General features: G+C 41.1%; 1 protein-coding gene across 3 annotated transcripts in view; it reads right to left on the bottom strand.

Moving 5' to 3' along the window:
- The window catches only part of PLPPR1 (phospholipid phosphatase related 1), a 611,864-nt gene that overhangs the window by 369,159 nt on the left and 222,783 nt on the right, over positions 1–19,922 (bottom strand). For all 3 annotated transcript variants that reach the window (XM_061426348.1, XM_061426350.1, XM_061426349.1), the window contains one exon: positions 3,659–3,762. The gene's annotated coding sequence lies outside the window, so the exon portion shown is untranslated. The remainder of the gene's footprint in view (positions 1–3,658; positions 3,763–19,922) is intronic.

Below are 19,922 nucleotides of genomic sequence, written 5' to 3'. Positions count from 1 at the left end.
AAGGCGTCATAGATACTTTCAAATATTTCAAGAATGTTATGTACTCTCTAGTCATGGAGGCCCAGCAAGGGCACCAGTGTGCACGCACACACGTCCACACACAGTTCTCCTAAACGTAGCAAACAAAATCCAGTTCAAGCTTTCTTTTTTTTGCTTATTATACCATACTTATTTATAAATGCATTAGTATTGCAGAGAGAAGCTAATTAGTACTTTGAGAACAAAGGGTTTTACACTCAAAAGCAAACAAATAAAAAAGAGCTTGGGAAATTGCTTTGCTAAATAAATCCTTTCCCTGAAGATTCACAATACATACTAAAAATGTGAGATGCTCCAGAAAAAAAAAGGAAACCTGTGAACTTTATTGAATATTTAACAAACAAACTTACTTGGGCAAAGGATGAGTCGTCATCTTCTTTTCTGCACGTTCCTTGTAGTTTGCTTAGCTCTGAATTCATTTACTCAACACATATGTGTTACAAACACATGTAGCAACTATAAACTAGGCAGCACTTTAGATATGGTGATAAAATGGGAATAAACCAGACAGACTGTTCAATAGCCACATTCATTGTCATTTGAAACTTGTCAACTCACAAAGGTTCCTCATAGCCCAAGAGGCCCTGATGCAATGCATTTGGCTATATTGCCTCACTTCTAACACTGACCTCACTTTAGTTGTAGTTTACAAGAGATTTTGAGAATCTCCAAACAGCTTCAGAGCTGCTGCTGAGTGGGGGGACAAGCAGAGGGACTCCCCACAGAGCTGCACAGCCAAGCAAGCTCTCTAGCAAGTACATTATTACAGGATCCGTTGTGGTACAACGGTTACCTCAAAGCAGGCATTTAAACTAGTAGTCGAAATCAAAATTAAATCCACAAATTTCATGCTTGCCAGTAACTTCTTCATATCATGGAATACTACCAATCATTTGCAAGGCTATTTCAAATGTCCACTGACAAACGGAGTAGATAATCAGAGTATTTATTTGACAACTCTGGGGGATAAGGCTTTCTTATTATACTTTTGTAGTTGGTTTCTTATTTTTATCCTAAAAGATACTGAACAGTCCACCGAAGGAGCAGGTTTTCATATTATTTATCCCACAGTTTTGATAATGAGTAAAAGAATGTTAAATTATTTACTCATGCAAGAACTGATTCAAGGGATTTATTTTTGTGACCCTGTCATTGCTGGGTACTCCAGGCTGTAAATTCTATACTGACTACATACATCCTCACACCTGTTACAATTCAGGCAGTTATGATTTCATCTTTGCAAAAGATGCCTTCCAACATGAAAACTCTCTACCCTATAAGAGATTTTATAACATGAAACATTAGCGATTGAAGTGAGGTCAAACCCCAGGTCAGCCACACATACATGTAGCAAATTTTCCACTGTTTCATCTTCTGCTTTTATAGAACAGGCAAGAACATAACCATGTCTACCTAAACCTGTGACAACAAAAATCCTCGTGACCTCAGGAAGACTGAGTGACTCGCTTTGGTACTCCAATTTCTAGACATCAGCTAGATAAGCTCTACTCTGAAACACTGAGAGCACAATCACCCACACATCTATATTATAGCTATTAGTTCTGAATACCTGTGTACTGTTCTCATTGTGTGTGTGTATGTGTGTGTGTGTGTGTATGTGTAAGAGAGAGAATGTGTGTGTTTTCTTTTTTGGCCAAATGATGGAATGTTTTGCTTTGGAACATGGACAAAACTGACAAAAATCAGTCATCTAGAGTCAATTGAATATGTTTCTTTCTTTGAAAATGCCTGTTTCTTGGAGGTAGCAGAACGATCCTTCACCTATTTATTCAAGAATTATTTAGTGAAAGTCTGCTCTCTGCCTGATACTCTCCTATGGGCTAGAGATAAAGCAAGGAAAATAAGACAAGGCCTAGAACTTAAAGTAGATTTTCTGTAGCCATGTGAGGTTCAATTCTGAACATGAAAAACACTCAGTGTCTTAGTTTTGAATTTTGCTGATCAATTTGGGTCTTATAGGCCTATTGAACTCTCCTAAGCTCACTTCTATCCCCACCCACCATTAGGATATTGATAGAAGCCTAACTTCCAGCTGTAGGACTTTCAAAAGGAAGACTATGTAGAAAATATGAAGGAAAAATAAAAAAGAGTTCACTTGGGAGGAAGACTTTTAACAAAAGGTATTTCAAGTGGAGCTGGAAGTAGGTGACCTAATTCCCTTGTGCAAGGGAATATGGCCACAAAGTCACACATACTGGGTGAGAAGCCTCTCCTGTAAGAAGGCCATCAGAGGTGTCATTTTGCCAATGTGAAGTTTACCACTTAACATAAACAGGAAAAAAATGCAGGCTGTGCTATGCCTTTATAACCTGAATTTTGAGAAACACCATCTGGTTTAAAGAGGGAAAACAGAACAAGTAGGAAATCAGTATTCCATGACCAAATGGTTAGACTTCAGTCTTTTAGTAGAAAATTTAAAATTTTTACATCCATCATTTATTTACATTTTAACATGTGGCTTTCTTATTTGTCTGCATTTATTATTTTCCATGGAATAAAATCTATGTTGAGTCTTCTAAAGTGCTCTTAGAGAGTACAGCATAACTACATGTGGAGTGTAAATGCAATATGTGTGTGTATTTGCACACAAATAAACTTTATAGCACTAAACAATTCATCCTTGGAGTGTGTTTGTGATAGCACTTTATGGGGTGGCTTTAAACAAGAAGAAACTGGAGCTATCTATGCCTGTCTCAAGAGAATAAAAGCTTTTTCCTTGAGTTCTCTGATGCATGTAACATTTTAGATTTACAGAAATAGCATCTTTTTCCCCTAAGAATAAAATTACCCCCAGGCAGAAAAATAACCCTGCCACATGTAACCAGCAGGCAGTCTGTTTCATCAACTACTCAAATGAAAGCTATAGAAATTTGAGAGCAACCATTAAATTATATTGCAAAAACATATATTTCCCTAACAGAATTGACAGTCCATTGTGCTCCACCAAAAGAAAAACAAAGCAAAACAATGGCCTAGAAGCATGAGAGTTGCCCCTTTCTGCTTTGCCACTCTGCACCCCACGGTCCTTTGCAGTCAAGCCAAGCTGATCACAGTCTCACTGGTCAGCTTTTCCTGTGGTTTACCCTGTCGTGAAGCCCACCAAATGTTCCGGGTATTTAGGAGCATTCTGATAGGTAAGGAGAGAGTGTAATCCTCCTTCCTTTCCAAGACAAAGCCACTTCAACTTCTGAGTTTCCTTCTGACCTCACTTCAATCCCTGCCTGGCTTCCCCTTGCCCGGGACACCTCTAACCTTTACCCATGGGATGCCAGCAGCACGCACTCTGCCAGGGTGATAATCAAAGCTGTAACCAGACAATGCCCAATATCTCTCAGATTCTTCAGTTGAGAATCATTAAATAAATATGACAAAATGAAGAAAAGATACTATTAGAACCTGAGTCTTATTCAATGTCCTATAACACACAGAGCAATGCCTGCAAAAAGTAATTATCTCACCCACAATGTCAGTAGTTCCAAGGCCAAGAAAGTTTGATTTATATCCAACTCAGAGAGTCACCTGTTAAGATTCACATGAAATCTAATATTGGTCACCCAGAGACCCTCTCCCCATTCCCCCTCTTCCCTTGGGGACTTACATGAGCCTGAAGTGAGATCCAGGGGACTTCCGGTTTGGGATGAAGAGCTCTGCCTCTCGGTGGTTACTCGATGTCACTCGTCGCAGCCACATGGCACCACTGGTCTGAAACACATCGAGTCTGTCCTTACTTCTTGTATTCCCTAACAGCCCCTGATACCACCAGAAACATTTTGATATTGTCATCAGGACGTCTTTTCTGGAAGTGAGGAGAGCCAGGGCCTTAGGCATGCTATGCCTTCATTAACCTCTTAAGGTGGTAATCCACATGCCTTTCAATTCTTGCTGATGAGGCTACAGCAGTGAAAAACAAACAAGGTAATTTCCCCCACTGTGTTAAATTCTCAGAAATCTCCCTGATTCTGGCAATGACTTCTCTCACTCTGCTGCCTGGCACTGTCTGGGACTCTGCCTGTCTTCTCCCAGGCTGGGACCTCTGAGTCCTGACTTCTGCCCTGGGTACACTGCACACATTTTTACCAGCCCTACTGGAATGGGTGAGAGAGAAAAGTAGCCCTTTGGGAGAGAAGAGTAACGCTGATAGGACATCAGAGTTACAAATAGGTGCAGGCAGCCAAGGCCTGCCTCTTCCCATGGCCTGTCACGACGCATCCTCACCAACACTAATGGCTTGAGATTTTTCCCATTAAGCCATTCCACACACAAAGTGTGCTGACTCCTAGTCCTTATCAAAATTCTTATATCACAGAATTGTAATGATCTGTGTACCCATTTGTGTCCCCTGAGAACTTCTGAGCTCCTTGAGGAAGAAAAAGACTGTCTTAGTATTGCTACAAAGTCAGCATAAAGCACCCTGCTTAGCATGTAGGAAACACTCAGAATAACAGGATGAAAAAAAAAAACAACAACAACTGTATAAAACATTTCCAGGCAAAATATTTGTGAGGATTTGTACAGAAAAATAGGACAAAAAAAGCTATCCAGAGTACACAAAATGATACTTTATACAGACAATTTAAAAGATCGGCAGACAGTTCTTCTGAAGCTTTTAGCACAATGGAATAAAAACCAGAAATAGATTATACACTTTTTTCTTGTTTTCAGCCATTTGGAAATTGTGGTAGCAAATATACTCCTCTTTTATTTTTAGAAGACAGTAAAAAATAAATGTCACACATATCATATGAATTATTGGTCTCACAAAGTTAGTTGAAAAATTCACCTGCAAGTTAAACAGTAGAGATGCTGGGATGGGGTTTCAGAGGCTGGCTAGCTCCAATCTCAAGGAGAAAATGACCAACATCAAAGTCTTCTGGCGACCTGTAAGCAGCTTCTCTCCAAATACCTACTTTGATCTAAAGGCAGCTTAAAAGCTAGTTGCTGTTAGAAATGGTTTTTAGTTATATAAATGAGCTTTTTACTGGTTTAGCCCAAGGTCTCATTTAGCCCAATGTCAGGTAACTAACATGCAAATGTATTTCATTTACACCACTGGGCATACATACTTGACTCACAGAAATGGGAAATGATGAAGTCAAGTTTGTACTTTTTCTTCTGGCCCTTGGGTCCTTTTAACAAACTGTTGAACCACCTGAATTAAGTCTGTAGATTAAGTCTGAAGTCCTTATTATGTAGCAAATCACAACCTATGTCAGAATCTCCAGTTACCTCAAAAAGTGGCATAATATTATCAATAAAATTTGTTTTTATTTACCTTAGTTTAAAAGACTGTCTTGGTTGAGCAAAGAATGGACTCAGGTGAAGGCTGTGATATTGAAAGTAATAATAATTATAGCCAGTACAGGTAATATGTACCTCAGTTTATATCTCAAATGTTCAAATAAATAAATTTATAATAGTTACAAATACCTTGACCTAATGCCTATCTCCCATTCCACCAAGATGGCAGAAAGTTAATCTCAATTAATTTGCAGTTCCCTTGAAAGTGAAAGTGGAGAGTGAAAAAGTTGGCTTAAAGCTCAACATTCAGAAAATGAAGATCATGGCATCTGGTCCCATCACTTCTTGGGAAATAGATGGGGAAACAGTGGAAACAGTGTCAGACTTTATTTTTTTGGGCTCCAAAATCACTGCAGATGGTAATTGCAGCCATGAAATTAAGAGACGCTTACTCCTTGGAAGGAAAGTTATGACCAACCTAGATAGCATATTCAAAAGCAGAGACATTACTTTGCCAACAAAGGTTCATCTAGTCAAGGCTATGGTTTTTCCTGTGGTCATGTATGGATGTGAGAGTTGGACTGTGAAGAAGGCTGAGCGCTGAAGAATTGATGCTTTTGAACTGTGGTGTTGGAGAAGACTCTTGAGAGTCCCTTGGACTACAAGGAGATCCAACCAGTCCATTCTGAAGGAGATCAGCCCTGGGATTTCTTTGGAAGGAATGATGCTAAAGCTGAAACTCCAGTACTTTGGCTACCTCATGCGAAGAGTTGACTCATTGGAAAAGACTCTGATGCTGGGAGGGATTGGGGGCAGGAGGAGAAGGGGATGATAGAGGATGAGATGGCTGGATGGCATTACCGGTTCGATGGACGTGAGTCTGAGTGAACTCCGGGAGTTGGTGATGGACAGGGAGGCCTGGCGTGCTGCGATTCATGGGGTTGCAAAGAGTCAGACATGACTGAGCGACTGAACTGGACTGAACTGAACTCCCCTGCCTTCAGTTCAGTTCAGTCACTCAGTTGTGTCCATTGTACAGGAGACAGGGAGCAAAACCATCCCCAAGAAAAAGAAATGCAAAAAAGCAAAATGGCTGTCTGAGGAGGCCTTACAAATATCTGTGAAAAGAGAAAAGGAAAGATATTTCCATTTGAATGCAGAGATCCAAAGAATAGCAAGGAGAGATAAGAAAGCCTTCCTCAGTGATTAGTGCAAAGACATAGAGGAAAAAACAGAATGGGAAATACTAGAGATCCCTTCAAGAAAATTAGAGATATCAAGGGAACATTTCATGCAAAGATGGGCTCTATAAAGGAAAAAAATGGTATGGACCTAACAGAAGCAGAAGATATTAAGAACAGGTGGCAAGAATACACAGAACTGTACAAAAAAGATCTTCACGATCCAGATAATCACAGTGGTGTGATCACTCACCTAGAGGCAGACATTCGAAATATCACAATGAACAAAGCTAGTGGAGGTGATGGAATCCAGTTGAGCTATTTCAAATCCTGAAAGATGATGCTGTGAAAGTGCTGCACTCAATATGCCAGCACATTTGAAACACTCAGCAGTGGCCACAGGACTGGAAAAGGTCAGTTTTCATTCCAGTGCCAAAGAAAGGCAATGCCAAAGAATGCTCAAACTACCGCACAATTGGACTCATCTCACACGCTAGTAAAGTAATGCTCAAAATTCTCCAAGCCAGGCTTCAGCAATATGTGAACCATGAACTCCCAGATGTTGAAGCTGGTTTTAGAAAAGGCAGAGGAACCAGAGATCAAGTTGCCAACATAGACTGGATCATCGAAAAAGCAAGAGAGTTCCAGAAAAACATCTATTTCTACTTTATTGACTATGCCAAAGCCTTTGACGGTATGGATCACAATTGCTAATCGCTAAGTCGCTTCAGTCGTGTCCGACTCTGTCCGACCCCATAGATGGCAGCCCACCAGGCTCCCCCGTCCCTGGGATTCTCCAAGCAAGAACACTGGAGTGGGTTGCCATTTCCTTCTCCAATGCATGAAAGTGAAAAGTGAAAGTGAAGTTGCTCATTCGTGTCCGACTCTATCGACCCCATGGACTGCAGCCTACCAGGCTCCTCTGTCCATGGGATTTTCCAGGCAAAAGTACTGGAGTGGGGTGCCATTGCCTTCTCCGATGGATCACAATAAACTGTGGAAAATTCTGAAAGAGATGGGAATACCAGACCACCTGACCTGCCTCTTGAGAAATCTGTATGCAGGTCAGGAAGCAACAGTTAGAACTGGACATAGAACAACAGACTGGTTCCAAATAGGGAAAAGAGTACATCAAGGCTGTATATTGTCACCCTGCTTATTTAACTTATATGCAGAGTATATCATGAGAAACACTGGGCTGGAAGAAGCACAAGCTGGAATTAAGATTGCCGGGAGAAATATCAATAACCTCAGATATGCAGATGACACCACCCTTATGGCAGATAGTCGAGAAGAACTAAAGACCCTCTTGATGAAAGTGAAAGAGTAAAGTGAAAAAGTTGGCCTAAAGCTTAACATTCAGAAAACTATGATCATGGCATCGGGTCCCATCAGTTCAGTTCAGTTCAGTTGCTTAGTCATGTCGGACTCTTTGTGACCCCATGAATCGCAGCACGCCAGGCCTCCCTGTCCATCACCATCGCCCGGAGTTGACTCAAACTTACATCCATCAAGTCAGTGATGCCATCCAGCCATCTCATTTTCTGTCATCCCCTTTTCCTCCTGCCTCCAATCCCTCCCAGCATCAGAGTCTTTTCCAATGAGTCAACTCTTCGCATGAGGTAGCCAAAGTACTGGAGTTTCAGCTTTAGCATCATTCCTTCCAAAGAAATCCCAGGGCTGATCTCCTTCAGAATGGACTGGTTGGATCTCCTTGCAGTCCAAGGGACTCTCAAGAGTCTTCTCCAACACCACAGTTCAAAAGCATCAATTCTTCGGTGCTCAGCTTTCTTCACAGTCCAACTCTCACATCCATACATGACCACAGGAAAAACCATAGCCTTGACTAGATGGACCTTGGTTGGCAAAGTAATGTCTCTGCTTTTGAATATGTTATCTAGGTTAGTCATAACTTTTCTTCCAAGGAGTAAGCATCTCTTAATTTCATGGCTGCAATCACCATCTGCAGTGATTTTGGAGCCCAGAAAAATAAAATCTGACATTGTTTCCACTGTTTCCCCATCTATTTCCCATGAAGTGATGGAACTAGATGCCATGATCTTAGTTTTCTGAATGTTGAGCTTTAAGCCAACTTTTTCACTCTCCTCTTTCACTTTCATCAAGAGGCTCTTTAGTTCCTCTTCACTTTCTGCCATAAGGGTGGTGTCATCTGCATATCTGAGGTTATTGATATTTCTCCCGGCAATCTTGATTCCAGCTTGTGCTTCTTCCAGCCCAGCGTTTCTCATGGTGTACTCTGCATAGAAGTTAAATAAGCAGGGTGACAATATACAGCCTTGACGTACTCCTTTTCCTATTTGGAACCAATCTATTGTTCCATGTCCAGTTCTAACTGTTGCTTCCTGACCTGCATATAGGTTTCTCAAGAGGCAGGTCAGGTGGTCTGGTATTCCCATCTCTTTCAGAATTTTCCAGTTTATTGTGATCCATACAGTCAAAGGCTTTGGCATAGTCAATAAAGTAGAAATAGATGTTTTTATGGAACTCTATTGCTTTTTAGATGATCCAGCAGATGTTGGCAATTTATCTCTGGTTCCTCTGCCTTTTCTAAAACCAGCTTGAACATCTGGAAGTTCACAGTTCACGTATTGCTGAAGCCTGGCTTGGAGAATTTTGAGCATTACTTTACTAGCGTGTGAGATGAGTGCAATTGTGCGGTAGTTTGAGCATTCTTTGGCATTGCCTTTCTTTGGGATTGGAATGAAAACTGACCTTTTCCAGTCCTGTGGCCACTGCTGAGTGTTCCAAATGTCCTGGCATATTGAGTGCAGCACTTTTACAGCATCATCTTTCAGGATTTGGAATAGCTCAACTGGATTCCATCACCTCCACTAGCTTTGTTCGTAGTGATGCTTTTTAAGGTCCACTTGAGTTTACATTCCAGAATTTCTGGCTCTAGGTGAGTGATCACACCACTGTGATTATCTGGATCATGAAGATCTTTTTTGTACAATTCTTCTGTGTATTCTTGCCACCTGTTATTAATATCTTCTGCTTATGTTAGGTCCATACCACTTCTGTCCTTTATACAGCCCATCTTTGCATGAAATGTTTCCTTGATATCTCTAATTTTCTTGAAGAGATCTCTAGTCTTTCCCATTCTGTTTTTCCCTCTATTTCTTTGCATTGATCGCTGAGGAAGGCTTTCTTACCTCTTCTTGCTAAAAAACTGTGTATTTCACAAATTCATTTTTCTAACAGGGTCGCTTCAGCCATGTCTGACTCTTTGTGATCCTATGAACTGTAGCCCTCCAGGCTCCTCTGTCCGTGGGATTCTCTAGGCAAGAATACTGGAATGGGTTGCCATGCCCTCCTCCAGGGGATCTTCCCAACCCAGGGATTGAACCCATGTCTCTTATGTCTCCTGCATTGGCAGACATGTTCTTTACCATTAGCGCCACCTGGGAAGCCCCCATAGAGTTCCAAAGTTACAAATTCATCAAAATAAGCAAACTGCCCATTTTGCCCATTCCAAAACCATTCAAGTATTGTTTGGATTCCAAAGGCTTCATTTTAAAAGCCACTGACTCCCTCAGTTTCAGATTATTGCTAATGGAATTTTAAATTACCTTTTGAAGAAAAAAAGCTGGATTCTGATTTGGGTAGTAAAAGAACAACTCACTTGATTACTTTTATACTGTTTTTAAAGAGCAGTTTTAGGTTCTTCTAGTGAACCTGTACCTCTGGACTGAGAACAACTTCACGCGCGTGTATCTTAGGTTTCCCCATTCCCCTTAGGTAGCACAGGGTGGCTAGAGTGGGCTGGACCTGAGAATTTCCCTTCCCCTTAGTGCAGTACTCTCTAATAATACCCCAACAAGACAAGTTAGCTCTAGCTGACTGGTTTCTCCTGAGGGCAAGCCTTGTTAAGAACAGAGTACTCTGGTGTCTCTTAGAATGGCTCCTTCCCCCATGGCCACTTTTTTCTACCATGTATAAAATCAGTCGTATAAGAGCATATAACTTTTAGATGGTTCTATTTGGAAAAGACCCTGATGACAGGAAAGACTCAAGGCAAAAGAAGAAAGGGGTGTCAGAGGATGAGATGGTTAGATAGCATCACAAAATCAATGGACACGAATTTGAGCAAACTCTGGGAAACAGTGAAGAACAGAGGAGCCTGGAGTGCTGCAGTCCACGGGGTCACAAAGAGCTGGACGTGACTTAGTGACTGAAAAACAAGAAGAAATAAACGTGTGGCTGTTCAATGGTGGTTGCTGCCGGCTGTGGGTGGCATTGTTTAAATTTCTGAACTTTCAAGTCAAATATGACAACCCACGTGACTTACTCATTCCCACCACCGTTTGTCACTATCCAACAGGCTTTACTGGGGGTGGCTCTGCACTGTATGAGGACTACAGAGACAAATGCATCAGCCTAGAGACAATCTCACTGTTGTCTTTCCCAGCATTTCTATATTTATCCTACTCTTGCCTTCCTATGTTCTTTATTTAAATTCTACAATGATTTATTTATATTCTTGTTTTAAGCCTCTCCAGATTCTTAATAAACAAACACAAGCAAACCAACCTCCAAGACATTTAGGTTTCTTATAGCTCAAAAGACACTTTTAAAGACTAATGTTCTGAAGGTATAAACCCCGTCAGCCTCATTAAGTGTTACACATGCTTAAGGCTGAAACGAGTCATTATACATCTTTAGTCGTTATACATCCTCTGAGGAATGAGGCTGAGGGCTCATGCGGGTGTGGCTGTCACATATGATTCATCACTACTGCTGAAGACTGCATTTGTTTTGTGAACACCAGTGCTGTTTTCAGAGGCTTCCCTAAGCCTTTGAATTCTCCAAGTCATATATACCCAAAATAGCCTCATTCAAAACTATAACTTTGCTGCTCTTTTAAGTGCCATGCTTGCTCGTGGATAAGCCCCATCTGAGCCCATGCTGTACAAGCTGGTTTATCATGGTTGCAATCTATTCCCCAGCTATGGCCTCCTTCAACTGTGTTGTGTCCTTGTAGTAATGAAAATTATAGACTTCCCCCAAATTATAGTTTAGTTTGGCATCCTAGTTAGGTGGATTAAATTACTCAAACCACCCCACTTGCAAGGAGGCCCCTTGGACTGCAAGGAGATCAAACCAGTCCATCCTAAAGGAAATCAGTCCTGAATATTTATTGGAAGGACTGATGCTGAAGTGGAAACTCCAATACTTTGGCCACCTGATGCAAAGAACTGACTCATTGGAAAAGACCCCCATGCTGGGAAAGATTGAGGGCAGGAGGAGAAGGGGATGACAGAGGATGAGATGGTTGGATGACATCACCGACACAATGGACATGAGTTTGAGTAGGCTCCAGGAGTTGGTGATGGACAGGGAAGCCTGGCATGCTGCAGTCCAAAGCACACCTTTGCGACTCTTTGGGGTCACAAAGAGTTGGACATGACTGAGCGACTGAACTGAATTGAACCCCTCCCATGTGGCATTCCAGAGTTCTCTAAGTTTCCCAATCACTTCAGACATAAGAAATCCCCCCTACTCAACAGACTTGTGTTTGGTGTTGAGTGCAAATGAAGAGGAGAGTGAAAAGGCTGGCTTAAAACTCAACATTCAAACAACTAAAATCATGGCATCTGGTCATATCACTTCATGGCAAATAGATGGGGAAACAATGGAAACAGTGACAGACTATTTTTTTCAGCTCCAAAATCACTTTGGATGGTGACTGCAGTCATCAAATTAAAAGACACTTGTTCCTTGGAAGAAAAGCTATGACAAACCTAGGCAGCATATTAAAAAGCAGAGACATTACTTTGCTGACAAAGGTTCATCTAGTCAAAGCTATGATTTTTCCAGTAGTCATGGAAAAGAGAGTTTTCCATGGGGTTGCAAAGAGTCGGACATGCCTGAGAGACTGAACTGACCTGAACTTGATGCCATGACTACCACAGTCTCAAAAGACATTCTTCAGTTTTTAATCATTTTGCAAACGCTTTGGTCTTCAACACATTGCTGGCAAGTGTTATTTATGCAGTACACTAACCGATAGCTTTCAGCTTTCTCAACCAATCTAATGAAGGCCAGTACACAGCCTCGGGGTTTTTGTTTTTCCAGTTTATGTTCATAACACTCTATGCACTAATTTTCTAAACACTAGCCCTTTGTGTTTTATATTAGCAGTACTGGCAAGGCCTACATTAATAACAATTAATGGAATATTAATAGCTGCACTTAATTTTTTTAATTACTACTTTTATTTTTCTCAGATAATGCTTCCTGAACTTAATGATTATGCTGTTGAGAGAATAACACTCAGCTGTTGGTGACTAAAACCACAGGGATAAATCACTGAAATCAAACTCTAGTCCTTAAGACAAACTCAAAAATATATACATTCACAAATACTAACTAAGGCATTGTACAGAATTCACAACAAGTAAAAAGTATTTACCACCAGACAGAGTAAAACTTCTTTGTCTGATGTAAAAAGAGATGAAAATTCTGCCAATTACTAAATGTCTATCACCACTGTTGGTATCTATAAATCAAAATAAGCAGTTTCCCAAAGCTCAGTGGGTACCTGTCTATAGCTGGAATAATACCACAAAAACCATGCCACACTGAAGGCCCATTGTTTATACAGATAAAGCACATGGACAACTGCAGCTTAGAGTGACGTCCACACTGGGCCAGCAAAGAAATTCAGGGTGGTGATTAAGAATGTGGACGAAGGGCCCAGGCTGACGAGATTCACCTGCCACTCTGCCCCTCTATAGCCGTGTTATCAAGTCTCTGTGGCTGTTTCCTCGTGTATCAAATAAGAATGATAATAATAGTAATATACACAAATATCCATACTTTATAGAACTGTTGTAAAAACTAAAAGAATATACAAATAAAATATAAATAAACAAAAGTAATAACTACGGCTTATACTTATTATCTTAAAACACCTAGACATGGTACCTGGAATATGCTGAGTGTAAGCCATAGCTGTCATTTTTATTTCAGTGCGTGCCTGGAGCAGTCATTGTGTCTGAGACGGTCAGTCTGGACTGAGATGCTAGTCAGCATGTGTAAAGCAATCAGAATCCCACTCCCGAGAGTCTGTCAGGAATGACTCTGCAGTCATCAGGCCATCTAAGCCTCAGTGGACCTAAAGTGGCCAGTCAGAGGTTCTCAAGTTATGTGCTGTGTTTTCATACTTCTCCAGTGTCCCTCAGGGGCCTGGGGAAAGTCCTGTTCAAGGGAGTGGGCCCCGAGGACAGACATGGCCCAGGCAGAGGCGGATGGTTACTGCTGGCTGCTGATCTGCAGACTTCTTTTTTTCTTTCTCTCTCTCCAGCCCAGCCACTTAGCCTTTACAGTAGCTCCGCAGACTTCCCAACAATCTGGTGGGGGTCCTCCCCCACAATGGCTATTCCACTATCTATTCCAAAGAGCTCTCAGTGCCTATTGAGGCTACCACCCCAGGTCCAGGATGAACGAGAGCTCTTCCCTTCCTCACCCACTCTGCTGCTCAGATCTACATACATACACACACACACACACACACACACACACACACACACACACACAGACACTGCCCTCCCCCTTCTATGGAAAGGTTCTTAATAGGCAGTATTACCAGCAGGCTGCCAGCAGGCTCAGGCACTAGAGCAGAGCTGTCCAATAGAACTTCTGCAATGATTTGCAATGTGGTCAGTGTCACTGAGAAACTGTATTTTTAATTGGATGTAACTTAATCTATTTAAATAGTTGCATGTGGCTAGTGGCTACTATATTGGACAAGATAGTTTTAGAGACAGCCTAAGACCAAGTCCCAGCTCCACATTTCCATGCCCCTTAACACTGGGAAAGTGACTTTAATTCTCTGAGCCTCAGTCTCTTGCTCTACCTAGAAGTAATATATTACTTAACTCACAGTGTTGCTGCAAAGATAAGGTAAACTCTTTCACTGAAGCACCTACAAGAAGATACAGTCTAGATTAAACTTCCAGGATTATCAGCTATTACGGGCATTTAAAAATAATTACCTTTGTCTCCTTATAATTTAGCTGGGTTGCTTTTCTCAGAGTATTGACTGGTTGAAATAATCATACCAAAGTCACACTCAGTTGACCCTTAAAAAAAAAGAGAGAGAAAACATCAACCATTAATATCTGATGGAACTATAAATATAACAAAACTATTCTCAACTCCACCTTGGGGAAATACACGGACCACCAGCCTTGCTGAGCCTTGGAGAAACATACCTAAGCCCTTTTTGTCAAGATATGTATTATGGAGGTTTCAAAGGCCGAGTAATAAGAAAATTTCTTAAAGCAATGACATTTTGTCTGGCTGAGTCTGAAAAGGGTTCAGCCTTGCCTGAAATATTTGACAGAGTTATGTAACAAAGAGTCATCAACAATCACCTATCAAAGCAGGAAAATCAATTTAATAAAAATTTTAATTGAATATGGCTCTATGATAGAAGAATGGAACCCACAAGAATAATATGACACTGTCTCTACTTTTCAGAATTTCAGTGGACCCACCTCCTAGAGTAACACAAATAAAAACAAAAGTATACAAGTGGGACCTACTTAAATTTAAAAGCTTTTGCACAGCAAAGGAAACTATAAAAAGGGTGAAAAAAACAGTGCTCAGAATGGGAAAAAATAAGAGCAAATGAAACAACTGACAAAGGATTAATTTCTAAAATATACAAGCAGCTCATACAACTCGATACCAGAAAAACAAACAACCCAATTAAAAAGTGGGAAAAAGACTTAAATAGACATTTCTCCAAAGAAGACATACAGATGGCTAACAAACACATGAAAAGATGCTCAACATTGCTCATTATTAGAGAAATGCAGATAAAAAGTACAATGAGATATCACCCTACACCAGACAGAATGGCCATCATTAAAAAGTCTACAAACAATAAATGCTGGAGAGAGTGTGGAGAAAAGGGAACAGTCTTGCACTGTTAGTGGGAATGCAAATTGATATAGCCACTATGGAAGACAGTATGGAGATTCCTTAAAAAACTAGGAATAAAACCACCATATGACACAGCAATCCCACTCCTAGGCATATACCCTGAGGAAACCAAAATTGAAAAAGACACATGTACCCTAATGTTCATTGCAACACTATTTACAATAGCTAGAACATGGAAGCAACCTAGATGTCCACTAACAGATGAAAGGATAAAGAAGCTGTGGTACATATACACAATGAAATATTCAGATCAGATCAGATCAGTTGCTCAGTCGTGTCCGACTCTTTGCGACCCCATGAATTGCAGCACGCCAGGCCTCCCTGTCCAACATCAACTCCCGGAGTTCACTCAGACTCACGTCCATCGAGTCAGTGATGCCATCCAGCCATCTTATCCTCTGTCGTCCCCTTCTTCTCCTGCCTCCAATCCCTCCCAGCATCAGTCTTTTCCAATGAGTCAACTCTTCGCATGAGGTAGCCAAAGTACTGGAGTTTCAGCTTTAGCATCATTCCTTCCAAAGAAATCCCAGGGCTGATCTCCTTCAGAATGGACTGGTTGGATCTCCTTGCAGTCCAAGGGACTCTCAAGAGTCTTCTCCAACACCACAGTTCAAAAGCATCAATTCTTCGGTGCTCAGCCTTCTTCACAGTCCAACTCTCACATCCATACATGACCACAGGAAAAACCATAGCCTTGACTAGACGAACCTTTGTTGGCAAAGTCATGTCTCTGCTTTTGAATATGCTATCTAGGTTGGTCATAACTTTCCTTCCAAGGAGTAAGCATCTTTTAATTTCATGGCTGCAGTCACCATCTGCAGTGATTTTGGAGCCCCCCAAAATAAAGTCTGACACTGTTTCCACTGTTTCCCCATCTATTTCCCATGAAGTGGTGGGACCAGATGCCATGATCTTCATTTTCTGAATGTTGAGCTTTAAGCCAACTTTTTCCACTCTCCACTTTCACTTTCATCAAGAGGCTTTTTAGTTCCTCTTCACTTTCTGCCATAAGGGTGATGTCATCTGCATATCTGAGTTTATTGATATTTCTCCCAGCAATCGTGATTCCAGTTTGTTTCTTCCAGTCCAGCGTTTCTCATGATGTACTCTGCATATAAGTTAAATAAACAGGGTGACAATACACAGCCTTGACAAACTCCTTTTCCTATTTGGAACCAGTCTGTTGTTCCATGTCCAGTTCTAACTGTTGCTTCCTGACCTGCATACAAATTTCTCAAGAGGTAGATCAGGTGGTCTGGTATTCCCATCTCTTTCAGAATTTTCCACAGTTTATTGTGATGCACACAGTCAAAGGCTTTGGCATAGTCAATAAAGCAGAAATAGATGCTTTTCTGGAACTCTCTTGCTTTTTCCATGATCCAGCGGATGTTGGCAATTTGATCTCTGGTTCCTCTGCCTTTTCTAAAACCAGCTTGAACATCAGGAAGTTCACGGTTCACATATTGCTGAAGCCTGGCTTGGAGAAGTTTGAGCATTACTTTACTAGCGTGTGAGATGAGTGCAATTGTGCGGTAGTTTGAGCATTCTTTGGCATTGCCTTTCTTTGGGATTGGAATGAAAACTGACCTTTTCCAGTCCTGTGGCCACTGCTGAGTTTTCCAAATTTGCTGGCATATTGAGTGCAGCACTTTCACAGCATCATCTTTCAGGACTTGAAAGAGCTCAACTGGAATTCCATCACCTCCACTAGCTTTGTTCATAGTGATGCTTTCTAAGGCCCACTTGACTTCACATTCCAGGATGTCTGGCTCTAGGTCAGTGATCACACCATCGTGATTATCTGGGTCGTGAAGATCTTTTTTGTACAGTTCTTCTGTGTATTCTTGCCATCTCTTCTTAATATCTTCTGCTTCTGTTACTCAGCCATAAAAAGGAACACATTTGAATCAGTTCTAATGAGGAGGATGAACCTAGAGCCTGTTATACAGAGTGAAGTAAATCAGAAAGATAAATATCATATACTACTGCATATATATGGAATCTAGAAAGATGTACTGATAAATTTATTTGCAAGGCAACAATGGAGAAACAGACTTAGAAAACAGACTTACAGACAGTGGGAGAAGGGAGGAGAGGGTGAGATGTATGGAGGGCACAACATGGAATCTTACATTACCATATATAACATACATATTCCAACGGGAATTTTATGTCAGGGAACTAAAACAGGGGCTCTGTATCAACCAGGAGGGGTGGGATGAGGAGGGAGAAGGGAAGGAGGGGACGTATGTACACCTATGGCTGATTAATGTTGATGTTTGACAAAAAAACAAAATTCTGTAAAGCAATTATCCTTCAATTAAAAAATAAATAATTTTTTAAAAGTGAAAGTGAAGTTGCTCAGTCGTGTCTGACTCTTTGTGACCCGTGGACTGTAGCCCACCAAGCTCCTCCGTTCATGGGATTCTCCAGGCAACAATACTGGAGTGGGTTGCCATTTCCTTCTCCAGGGGATCTTCCCAACCTAGAAATTGAACCCAGGTCTCCCACATTGCAGACAGACGCTTTAACCTCTGCGCCACCAGGGAAGCCCTTAAATACAAGAATATAGTCTCTCGGAAAACCTCCTATAGAGAAAACTACCTAATAAAAAAGAATTTCAGTGGTTTCTGGAGATGCAGTGTTTTCAAGTACAAATAGCAGAAATATGAACTAGGATAACTGTTGTGCATGTTTGGATGAGAAAAACTCAATGTTGGCTGAAGTGATTGAGGGGACCTTTGTAGACACAGCTGGCATCAGATCACAAAGCCCAAAAAAGGAGACTCCCCATCTCCCAGGTCTGAAGAGGTCAGTGTGGGAGGAATCATTTCTGAAGCATGTGCTTGTGGCAACTATTGTTTACACGGTGCAGGCGTGTGTGCAACTTACACATGTGAATTTCCTCTGGATTCAATTCATCCAACAGGCATTTATTGAGCATCTAACATGAGCCTGGCAAGGACATACACAGGCAGCATGTGGTCTGCTCAGATTTACAGACTTAAAATCTGCATGTGGGGTGGGGAATCTGCTTAATGGATGGCAGCTTCATGTCCCCAGAGTGATCAATCAGAATGCCTTAGTACATAAAGATGCAAATTTACCTGCTTATCATGACAACAATTCTTACGGAAATATCACTATCTAGGTGTTCACTTTAAATCACCACACAAAGGGTGGGCTTCATGTTTTGTGTTTTTCAGTTTCCCTGTCCTTTGTTACTCATTTTAAAAGAATTTTCTTTCCAAGGATTCCTACTGAGTAGATCAAAATCTTTAAAAACTGTCACAGTATAAGCCTATCAGAGCTTTCATATCTCATGTTCTAAGTAGGGACTTTGAAATGTAAATTTCAAAATCATAGAATCATATAATTCTCACCTAAGAGTATAAACGTCTTTTTAAGCAAGATATCTAAAATAAGCAGGAATTTTTTTTTTTTTTAAGAGAAGGGGCCAGTAAACCACTCACCTCCCAAAAAATGTTTTAAGGATTCATATGTAAAAATCTATAAATAAATTAAACGAGTTTAAAAAAGAAAACTGGCTTATCATTCTCCCCACCCACTTTTCATAGAGAAATACAGACCCTTCCATTCAAGCCAGAGTAAAGGGGATGTGACATACACCATCGCACCCGTCCCTGCCAAAGTGTGGGCCCTGGACCAGAAATGTCAGCATCACGTGGGAACTTGTTATGAATGCAGAATGTCAGGCCCGGGCTCAGACTGAACCAGAATTCACTGAACTCTGAATCTGCTTTTAATAACATTTCCAGGTGAGAGATATGCACATCATTGGTCGAGAAGTATTTCTCTAAGGAACATTAAAATATTACTGAATTAACTTGAAAACAAGGTGCCAGTTGACTCCACCCTGGGTCCTCAGATCCTTTCACAGTCAACCACATGTAAATTGGTCCTGCAGAACAGACAAGAAGAGTGCTTTCATGTTGAAACAACAAAGGATTCTTAACAGGGGCCGACAGACCCTCTTCCTCAAATAAATATTAAACGTGCATTTTTTAAATGTGCGTTTAAGGAGATGACAAACTGCTTTCTCACCCAGGTCATCTACATGACTGTACAGTTGTCTTTCCCATCAACTGTTTCTCTTTTAAAATTAAAGTCAGCAATATAAATGCAACCCAGTTAGCACAATAAATAACTAGATCATGATGAAAAGAGATTGGAAAGACTGAGAAAGAAAGAACTATTGAGGAAGTCGAGAGATGGAGCGGACAGCAGGGTCAAGGTCAGCAGTTTCCTGGAACCCCTGCTTCCTTACTTCTCAGGGTGCTCCTCTCAGACAACTTTCCCCCACACTCTAGGGGATGGGACCTCCATGCTCCAGGTGATGGAGCAGAAATGGAAGCAGGACCCTAAGCTAGGAACAGTCATCTATAAAACACACTCTGCAGCTGTTGCTGCTGCTAAGTCGCTTCAGTCGTGTCCGACCCTGTGCGACCC

This window comes from Bos javanicus, chromosome 8, assembly GCF_032452875.1.
Source record: "Bos javanicus breed banteng chromosome 8, ARS-OSU_banteng_1.0, whole genome shotgun sequence".
Lineage (NCBI taxonomy): Eukaryota > Metazoa > Chordata > Mammalia > Artiodactyla > Bovidae > Bos > Bos javanicus.
Note: the sequence above shows the minus strand (reverse complement) of the source record. Positions and strands in the feature narration are given on the sequence as shown.